Source organism: Condylura cristata, unplaced genomic scaffold (genome assembly GCF_000260355.1).
Source record: "Condylura cristata isolate star-nosed mole 26May11 unplaced genomic scaffold, ConCri1.0 scaffold00001, whole genome shotgun sequence".
Classification (NCBI taxonomy): domain Eukaryota; kingdom Metazoa; phylum Chordata; class Mammalia; order Eulipotyphla; family Talpidae; genus Condylura; species Condylura cristata.
Window position 1 is genome coordinate 80,724,850 of NW_004567102.1, and position 9,359 is coordinate 80,734,208.

The window sequence follows — 9,359 nt, forward strand, 5'->3', positions numbered from 1 at the left end:
CACCAGGGAGGGCCACACCAGTGACTTTTAATCAGCAAATACTGATTGTCCCTTAGGATGAGCTGTCTCTGAACCTAACCTTTCATGCTTCAGAGGGGTCTGTACCCCTTCCTCAATAGGAATGAAGATACTTCTAGAGCTGAACGTGAATATGTGTTGTCTACTTAACTAGCCTTGGCTTTCGCCACACAATGGAGGGTAACTGTGACTACGGCATGGATTGTAGGTGCTGCAGTAACAGTGAACCAACTGTTACACAGTGCCTGGCTCTTAGCAGCTATTTAATGGACAATTGTGCTCTTTCCCTTGTCATCAAGCCACTGTTGTTGGCAGCTTCCAAGGAGAGAGGCCCCCAGACAGAAGGGAAGGCCCCCCCAAGGTTGATTGGGGGGGCGGGGGTGGGGGCAAGGGGCTGCCAAATGGAAGCTGTCCCTCAGCCAGATGGCTTCCCAGCCCCCTCCCTTCCCCCTCCCCTCCCTCCTTCCCCTCCCTCCCCCTCCCCTTCCTTCTCCTCTCTCTCCAGGTTGACTCTTTAGTGTTTCTCATATTTGTGTGGTTTCTGCGAGCCTGTAAAACTTTGCTGTTCTTTACCATGTCCTTTTGAATGTTAATTTGAAGAGCTCTTGCTGCAAATAATAAGATTTAAAAGAAGTCCTCATAGTTCTTCCTTCTCTTTTGAATAAACACTAAACAAATATAGTCAGACCGTTGCTCTCCTGGAAGTGGGAAGGGTTGCGTCAAGGAGCACTACTCCTGCAGGCTCCTGAATGGATGCCTGGGTTCCTCTTGAGTAAGTTATTTGCATACACCTTGGACTCCCTGGTCCATTTTGAGGTCACAACTGGTCTTGTCAGTAACACACTGGTGAGTCACTTGTCAAAATAGGTCACACCCTCCTCTCCATTCTATGCCTGACACAGGAAGACCCTCTCTATTTCATGGCTGAAGTTGTAGCCTGTTTTCAAGACCATACCCTGCTCTGAGCAGAATAACCTGACTGACATTTGAGGTAGATACAGCTTTGGATGACCTCATCCTCAGCGAAGATCAATCCTTCCCACAACACAGGGGTTTCAAAGTACAAGGTTCAGTATAGGGTTCAGTGACCCTATACCAGAATCTCCCTTACTGGGCCCTTTCTGTGACACAACTGTGTTTCTTCCCCTAAAACCTACCCCCAAATACCATCCAGATTCTCTGTCTACTCTCACTGACCCCTCCACTCCTCCAAAGCTGGTGCCTACTTTCTTTCCTTTCCACCCCACAAAGGAAATCTTTCTTTACCTCCCTCCACAAGGGAAACCTAGCATCATGCATCGAATAAAATTCTTACACAGAAACAATATGCAGAGATAAATCCACATAGGCTCAAATTCTGTGAAGTGGGGTGGCAGCAGCAAAGTCTGCTGAGGAGAATAAAGTGGAAATTCCAGGTAAGGAAGAGACTGGAGGGGCTGTCGCTTCCGGGAATGTGGGGCGCATGAATAGAAAGAAGAGGTTATGCTTGTGATGCTTCACCTCTGGGTCCCATTTGCCTCCTGTCATGCAGTTCCCTGTTGCAGCAGGAGTTGCCACCCTGGATCGATGAAGTAGAGGCTGCAGTAGGCATGATAGGTAATGCTGAGCACTTACGAGTCCATGGGATGTTCCAGAAGCTTTGCACACCTTACTGTCATGATTACGAGTGCTTTGATCATGTGTCATCATTCCCATTTCACAGATGAGCAAACTGGTTTGAACAAGGTTAACAACTTGTTAATGGACCCTGAACTGATCAACAGTAGTGCTGGGCTCAGAGCCTGACAGCCTGCTCCAGAGCTTGACATATGCGTGGAGAATGGGTTAGGGCTAGTTCCATTACAAGTGGGAATGAAGGAAGAGGAGAACCCAACACTCACAGGTCTGAGTATGTGCAAGGCTAGACTCTGGTAGCTCTCTGCTCATAAGAACTCAAGCTCCTTCTATCTTGTTGCCTGAGAGATGCCATCTTGATTATGGGCAGTCATACTGTTAGGGAGAAAGGATGTCCTGAATGAACTCTACAGAGACAGGTTTTGGGGACTCTGCCCCCACTCTAGACACCGAAACTACAAATCCCAGCATCACCAAAGGGAGGACTTCTAGGACCTGTGGGTGGAGTTAAGCAGCCATTTTGGGTTTTGGACATAAAACCAGACATGTTGGGCTGAGGGGTCTCTCTCTCTCTTGTCCTCGTGGCTGGAGGCTCTTGATCAGCTTTCACTGTGTTATTGGGGTTCCAGGTCAGTGGAATTTGTAGGACACATTTAACTTGTATTTCTCTCTCTCTCTTTGCTTGGGTTGTTGCTTTTCTTTTTCCCTTGTAAGTAAACCCATTGTTGACCTTTTTGTGTGTCTGCAGTTGAATCTTAATTGCATGGGTGAGGACCTGCAGACAGGCAACCCAGTTCACTTTGGATTGCCCTATAGATGCTAGTAGAATTGAGGGCTGCTTCTGTTCATGGCTCTGTTGATTGCAGCACCGTTTATTGGTGCAGTAGCCAAGCTATAGAAACAACTGAAATACCTGTCAACAGGTGGGTGACTAAAGATATGGTGTGTATACACAAAGTGGAATACTATTTGGCCGTTAAAAAGAGGAGAAATCTTACCATTTGTAAAAATATGGATGGAACTGGAGGGGCTTATGTTAGGTAAAATAAGTTAGGAAAAAAAAAGACAAATACCAGATGGTTTCATTCATGTGTGAGATATCAAAAAGCAAAGCAAAAATACTAGAACAAACCATGGAAATCTGAATGTAGAGCTGAGGCTCCCAGAGTTGAGGGAGTTTGGGAAGCCAAGGGTGGTGTGATAAGATACATCTGAAGAAGTGTGAATCTGCACCCCTAAATCAAATACAATATTATAAAACAACATCACTGTAGCAAAAATAATTTAATTTTTAATAGTGGAGGGTTGCATTGTGGTAGGAGAGGATGGGTTGGGGGATAACCCACTTGGTAAGAAAAAAAAAGAAGGCAGCGCTGAGAGATGTGGTGATCTGAGGAAGGGAGCACCCCAAGGCCAGACCTGCACTGCTCACAAGCCCTGCAAAGCTGGGGTTCATGGAAGCTACTATAGTACTTGACCTTTGGGATGTCTCCTCTAAAGGGACAGAAGTTATTGAAAGTGTGTCCTTCATAAGTGTAAATAAATGTTAATACTCATGCTGACATTTGGAAACTGACATTTCCAACAAACATTTCATTTTGGCAGCGCCGATTAGGCAGAGTCAGATGCTGCCCCTTCTGGAGAGGAAACTCCTACAGACGCTAATCATGCCGAGATTTCAATGTGTAGGGGGGACATCAGGAAACACCTGAAAACTGCTACAGTCTCCTTGCCCCCTTTAAGTCTGACGTTTTGTAAGAACTTGCTTTTCTGTCAGAAAGGAATACCCAGCAGACACTTGCTTGAGGGACTGACTCCAAGATGGACTCAACTAGGTGGAATCAATTAATAATAAGATTGAGGTGGCAATATTCTCTCTACTATGCATGGTGGAAATAGCATTGGTTAGAAGTTGAAATTCTAGAATTAAGACCTAAGTTGAGGAAGGGAGCATTTAAATATTGTTGAGAGGATTTGAAAGAAAAATCAAGGACTTGGAAAACCAAGATTCGCTCAGCTTGAGAATTGGAAGATGTGTCATTAGTTAAATTCTGTCTTTTCAGAAATTTAAATTCTGTGAATTTTCTTCTTGTTCATGTTCCCAGAGAATTACAGGAAATCCTTTGTAACAGGGTATCCTGAGTTAGGAGGGTTTGCTAAGCTAGAAAAACACTCATTTAGAGGCAAGCTCCTGGAGAAGATTTTAAGATCCATTATGCTTTGCTGAGTCTGAAGAACAACAATCACTCTAATCACACTTGTTTTCATGGTGGCCCAGGGAAGAATTAAGAGACTTCCTTTTGAAAAAGTTTCTGCTAAGACAGCACTTTTATTCTCCAGTTGGGTCAATGGAATTGTCTTCTATTGGGACTCCAAAATTAAACTTGAAGTCCTAGTGAAAGTTAAGAGTAAGTTGATTAGATGAAATTAACCAGCTAGTTGCTAGTGTACAAAGTAAACTTGTAGTTTAAAAAATTTTGCTCCCCAAAGAGCCCGGGACTTTTAGAAGAGGATGTGTTGATGACATGAAGCCTCTGGAAATGGAAACTGGAGGTTGTGGTTTGGATATGCAAACTGGAGATTTCTCCGTGAGGTGTGGGTCTCCTTTAAAGGTGTTTATCTTGAGTTGCCCAAGAAAGTTCAGAATCTGGATGCTCATGGTGAATGGTGAATAAGGCTGCCAGCTGGAGTGAGAGAGCCAGGAGGTGGGGCCCAGAGCTTACCAGGTCTTATAAATGCAAAGGATTTCCTTCCATTCTCTGAGGGTTTGACAGACAAGTGATTGCAGCTATTGATGGGTATATCAGCAGGCATTGTTTTGTGGGGGGCCTGGGGTGTGAGAACAGGTCCTGAGGGTCACACAGGAGCTGTGAAAAGGGTTATGTGTGTTTTGCCAAATGTTAGGAGCCCCTGGGTGACTGTGTGTGTGTACGCACGCATGCACACTTGCACATATACTGACATGTGTCTTCACACCTACACAGGAGACATGTCAACGCATGTTGACGAACGGTACTGATAAAAGAAAAATGTCCAGCACACAGTTTGCAAATAGTAATAAAATGCAAATTGACTCATAAAATGCTGCTGTTGAAGTTTATCAAGCTTCTATGTTCATAACCCACCTGTGAGTACATGCAGTTTCTATGTGGGTCTTGTTAGATGTTTGCTTTTACGTTATAAGACAGAAGTGAAAGGCAGGAGATGTGTGTGCTCCAGAGTATCCCTCCTCATCTGTGACACGGCGGCTCTGTCCAGGGGACCGATCTGGAATGTGGGATGAGTATTTTTCAGTTTGGGCCAGTATTCACATACCGTCACAGTTCCAGACAGGCACACTTTGATATCTCATCTGCCCTAGCAACTTCTTCTCCATCAGTTTCCTAGACATGAAGAGACAAAGCCGGCTGAGGTGTTTAACATTTGCTCACACATGCCGTGTAAGTTCCCACTGGGGCTGCTTCCAGCCCAGCTGCAACGTTGTTGAACGCAGAGATGGAATGTTCATCAGCAGTGCTGATACACTCTTCCCCTCCACTGAGGGAAAATAGGCATTAGGTGACAGCCCCATAACTCAGTGGTGATGAGTCTGGGGTATTTATACCTTTGTTTTATTTATATTCACCCTTTTTATTGTTCAGTTTTATATATTTCTTTATATATATATATTTCTATATATATATATTTCAATTTATATTATTGACATTTCATGAAGGTTTAGGATCTGAACCACAAAATCCCTGATTTTAATAATTTCAGGCTCTTCGGAGAGTTGCTCTACTGTGTTTATTTTTGTCTTTATTTGTGTTTACGCACATTTATTTATTTTGTGTATATTACAATCAGCAGCTTTAATCTACACAAGGATGTTCTGTGTAAGGGAAAGAAAACCCCTGATCACACTTGCCCATTAGAAATCATCTAACCCTGTGCTCACCAAGGTCTCGCAAGGTCCCGAAGCAGGAAGCCCAGACGCTGGCAGCCTGGTTGGGTTCTCTGGCAGGATGACGCCCCGACGCCTTGACCCTCAGCTGCCCGTTCCCAGCCACACCCAGGCCAGACCTGGTGGGCCTGATTCCTCAGGAGATTGCTGCGCCGCTGGGCCTGTTCTTTGTCCCCCCTGAGTCCAGCAGTGTTTGTGCAGGTGGGGAAGGGCTCTTTGTCAATATTGTCGCTCCCTCTGTGACCATCCAGCGCTCCACACCCACTAATCCAAATGGGGGTGAACTCAGCCAGTTGTGTGTTCTGTGCTACTTCTCTTTTGCTGCTGGTGTGAGGTGGGTGTATGCGTGTGTCCTGTGCCGGCCATCATTCCTGGCTGTGCGGGCCCTGTTGCTGCCAGAGCAAAATCGGCCATAGCCCCAGTGAGGTTTGCCTTACCTGTGGGAGACAGGGGTAGGCACGAAACGTTTCCAGGAATGGCCAGTGCCGAGAGAAGAGGAAGGTGGGAAGCAAGAAAGAGAAGGAGTTGAGAGATGGGGAAGGGAGGGCTGTTTCCCTTCCTCTTACGCAGGTAACTCATCTGTTAAGGTGTTAAGTGATAAGCGGAAGTAAAGAACACCACGCTATTTATACCTGTGCTGTACAGAGAAAAAAATCTCTAACTTCTCTTTTCAGGATTAAGTCTCCAAAGGTCTTCAACTTTTTTTTTGCATCTCAACTTTTTAACTTTAAGTGAATTTTAATTGTTGGACTATATCCCTGGAGTCATCACCAAGAGGAATTGAGTTCATCCTTGCGGTGGGCTTAGAACAAGGCCTGGCATGTACTCAGTCCTCACATGCTGGGGCTGAACTAGAATAATAATGATGCCTGATGTTTCTCCAGGGCCTCCAGGGGCTCCAGATGCCAGGAGGTGGACAGGGAGCCAGATGCCTACCTAGCTGCAGCTTCCCTCCCTAACACGGTCCAATCAGCCTGCCTGGCCTAGAGGGCTTTGTCGTGCAAACTGATCTAAACAACGTGAGAGCACAATTTGCAAAGTAGGAGATGCTGTCTGGGCGGAGGTGGCAGTGTTGGGCACCAACACATACCCAGGGTGATGTGGTCAGAGTAGCAAGTGTGAACGTGTCATCATCACACGTCTTGTCTGCCTTCCTTTGTGTTTACCGTCTCGCTTCTCATCTTGTCACTTGAACACTGACAGCCCTCTGTGGTGGTGGGGTTACACCTCTTTGTTACAGGGCACCCCAGTGTGAACTGGGCTGTTTGTCTGTGGGGCCTCACCCGCGCACTTAAAATTCAATTGTACTGCAGGCACACACAAAAGGCTCAGCAATGGGTTTATTTACAAAAGGGGAAAAGAAAAGGAAACAACCCAGGGAAAGAGAGAGAGAGATAGAGATATAAGGTAACTGGAATATCCTACCGGCGAGGCTGACTTGGAGCTCTCCTAACAAACTAACTGAAAGCTCCGAGTCACATGGTCCCAAGAGCCCTTTCCCAAGCAAGAGAGCAATAGAAAATGGCGCCCTATTTATCCCACAAAGTCCCAGAATGCCCGCTTAGCTCCGCCCTTGGGTCCTCACAGTTCTCTCCCTGGTACTGCTGGGAGTTGTAGTTTCCAATCACTGGAGTAGGGGGTGGAGTCCAGAAAGCTGGAGTAGGGGGTGGAGTCCACAAAACTCTGCAGAGTTCCTTTAGGACAGCCTTCCCCTTCACATCTTCACCTCTCGCTGCTCTGTGCATGAGAGTTGTGGGGTGGTGGTAGACCCTGAGCTGGAGGAGAGGAATACGCTTGCATCCCATTCACACAAGAGCCTTGGTTTCCCTTCCTGGCCCTGGTCCCAACCCCACTCCCCTGAAGATTCTGTCAACTTCTGGGGTCTGCCAGACTGTGCCAACCAGACTTTCAGTGTCCCAGTGGAAAGAAGCAGGAGACAAATGAGACTATCACACTGCAGGGGCCAGAAGTATAATCATGTTCAATAAATGAATCTTGATGAAAGCAAAAACTGTTGTATGAGCATTGATTATGGAGGAGGTGTCATTCTAGATGCTACATGATGAGGGGTAATTTTAGCTTAACCATAAAGAGGAAGAGATTGTTTCAACCCCTGTGCAACAAACCTTCCCAGGCACAGACATCTTTTTGAAATTTGCAAAAGTCGAAATAGAGTTTCCAGCCGAGTGGGGCACCCACCTTTTTCCCAGCTCACCCCTACCCTTTGGAGCTAGCTTTGGATCCAGAACACCTCAGGCAGCAGCATTACCTCAAGAATTCTCCCTCCTGGACCATGTTCTTGAGCCAGGTGGGCCACCTGGAGTGAAACTACCTGGAAGGCATGCTGTCCCTCTCCAGCTGACCTTCCCAGAGTAGAATCAGTGGAACGCCCCCCAAAACCCCACCAAAACCCCTGTGTTATTGGGTTCCCTGTAAAATGGGCTCGTGTGTTACCTCCATAGGAAGTTGGAGTCTTTCCCCTTAAGTTGAAATAAGAAATCAACAGATGTTCACTTCCATACCCCCTACGTGCCTGATGAGGCCTAGAGAAGAGCTTCAAGCGCTAGAGAAGCAAAGGCAGGATCTGTGGAGAGCAGCAGCCTCCCCCGCTAGGGGGAATCTGGTCAGTGCGTTGTTTCCGCCCTGTGTCAGCAGGAGGGCAGCTTCCTTCTGTGCCTGCAGATAGGGAGTCTTAATTAGCATCTTTTCTTGTTGTTCTTTAGGAAATGAGGGGGCAAGCTCTGGGAGGCCACTGCTGTCATTTGTCAAGTCCCCAGCATGTCAGGGACACATTCTTGAAGTTTCACTTCTCTTCCCTGTGCACTTCTCTCTGTAATTCATCAAGGGACACTAAAGTCGCATTTGAAGTGATTGTGCCTTCAACCACACAGGTGCAGCCAGAAAGAGGAAAACAGATGGGCAGATGATTTCTTCTTCCTTTTGCAAGTTAAATAACCTTGGGGAAAAACATCTCATAGTTTTGTGAGCGCGTGGGCTGTCAGGCTGGGGCGGGCCTGTGGAAGTTCTTTAAGAAGGTGTGGGAGCAGCCATTTGTTAGAATTAGTAGAGCATTTGGGGTTTGCTCTGAGCCCCATTTCCTCCCCTGCCCCACTGAGATCTTTACCAGAGTCTTCGAAATTGGGTGCAGGATCTCACTGGGGCCCCTAGGCATTTTTATAATACTGCAGAAACATTGTTTGCCTGTTTGACTCTGCTCTCAGAGCGTACAGTGGAGTTTTCCAGGGACTGTGGCATATGACATCACCCAGGCAGGAGTGGCTGTGAGGGCCTCTCTGTCCTGCACAAAGCCAGATGTTCAGGACAGTCTCAGAACTGTGAAGACAATGCCACACTTCTTGCCAGATGTTGTTGGCTGGAAAGTGTTATTTTCATTTAAATGGAAGTTATAGGAACATAGAGTAGGCTTATGATTGTTGTTTTTGAAAACTTAATATATTTTTTGAAATTTTTTCTTTTTTTAAAAAAAATTGATTTTATGATTTTATTTATTTATACAGACTAGAACTGAGTATAGGCTAGAGGTGTGGGGGATGAGGAGAAGAGGATTTAGCAGAGACAAAGTGGGGAACAGAACAGGCTGATTGACTCAAATATACTGCTGAGGGAAGCAGCAGGGAGACAGGAGAGGTCTGCTGCGCCCTGTGGGTCACACCCCGGGCTGGGAATCAAATTCTTGCAGCAATGGCTGGCAATAGCTTAATAGTACTGAGACTTTAGTCCCTGCACCATGAGAGAGAACCCCTTTTGGTTTAGTTTTTTTTTT

The 9,359-nt window shown here is 46.2% G+C and overlaps 1 protein-coding gene across 1 annotated transcript in view; it reads left to right on the plus strand.

The window, feature by feature from the left end:
- The window catches only part of PLEKHG1 (pleckstrin homology domain containing, family G (with RhoGef domain) member 1), a 200,463-nt gene that overhangs the window by 15,508 nt on the left and 175,596 nt on the right, over nucleotides 1-9,359 (plus strand). The window lies entirely within an intron of this gene.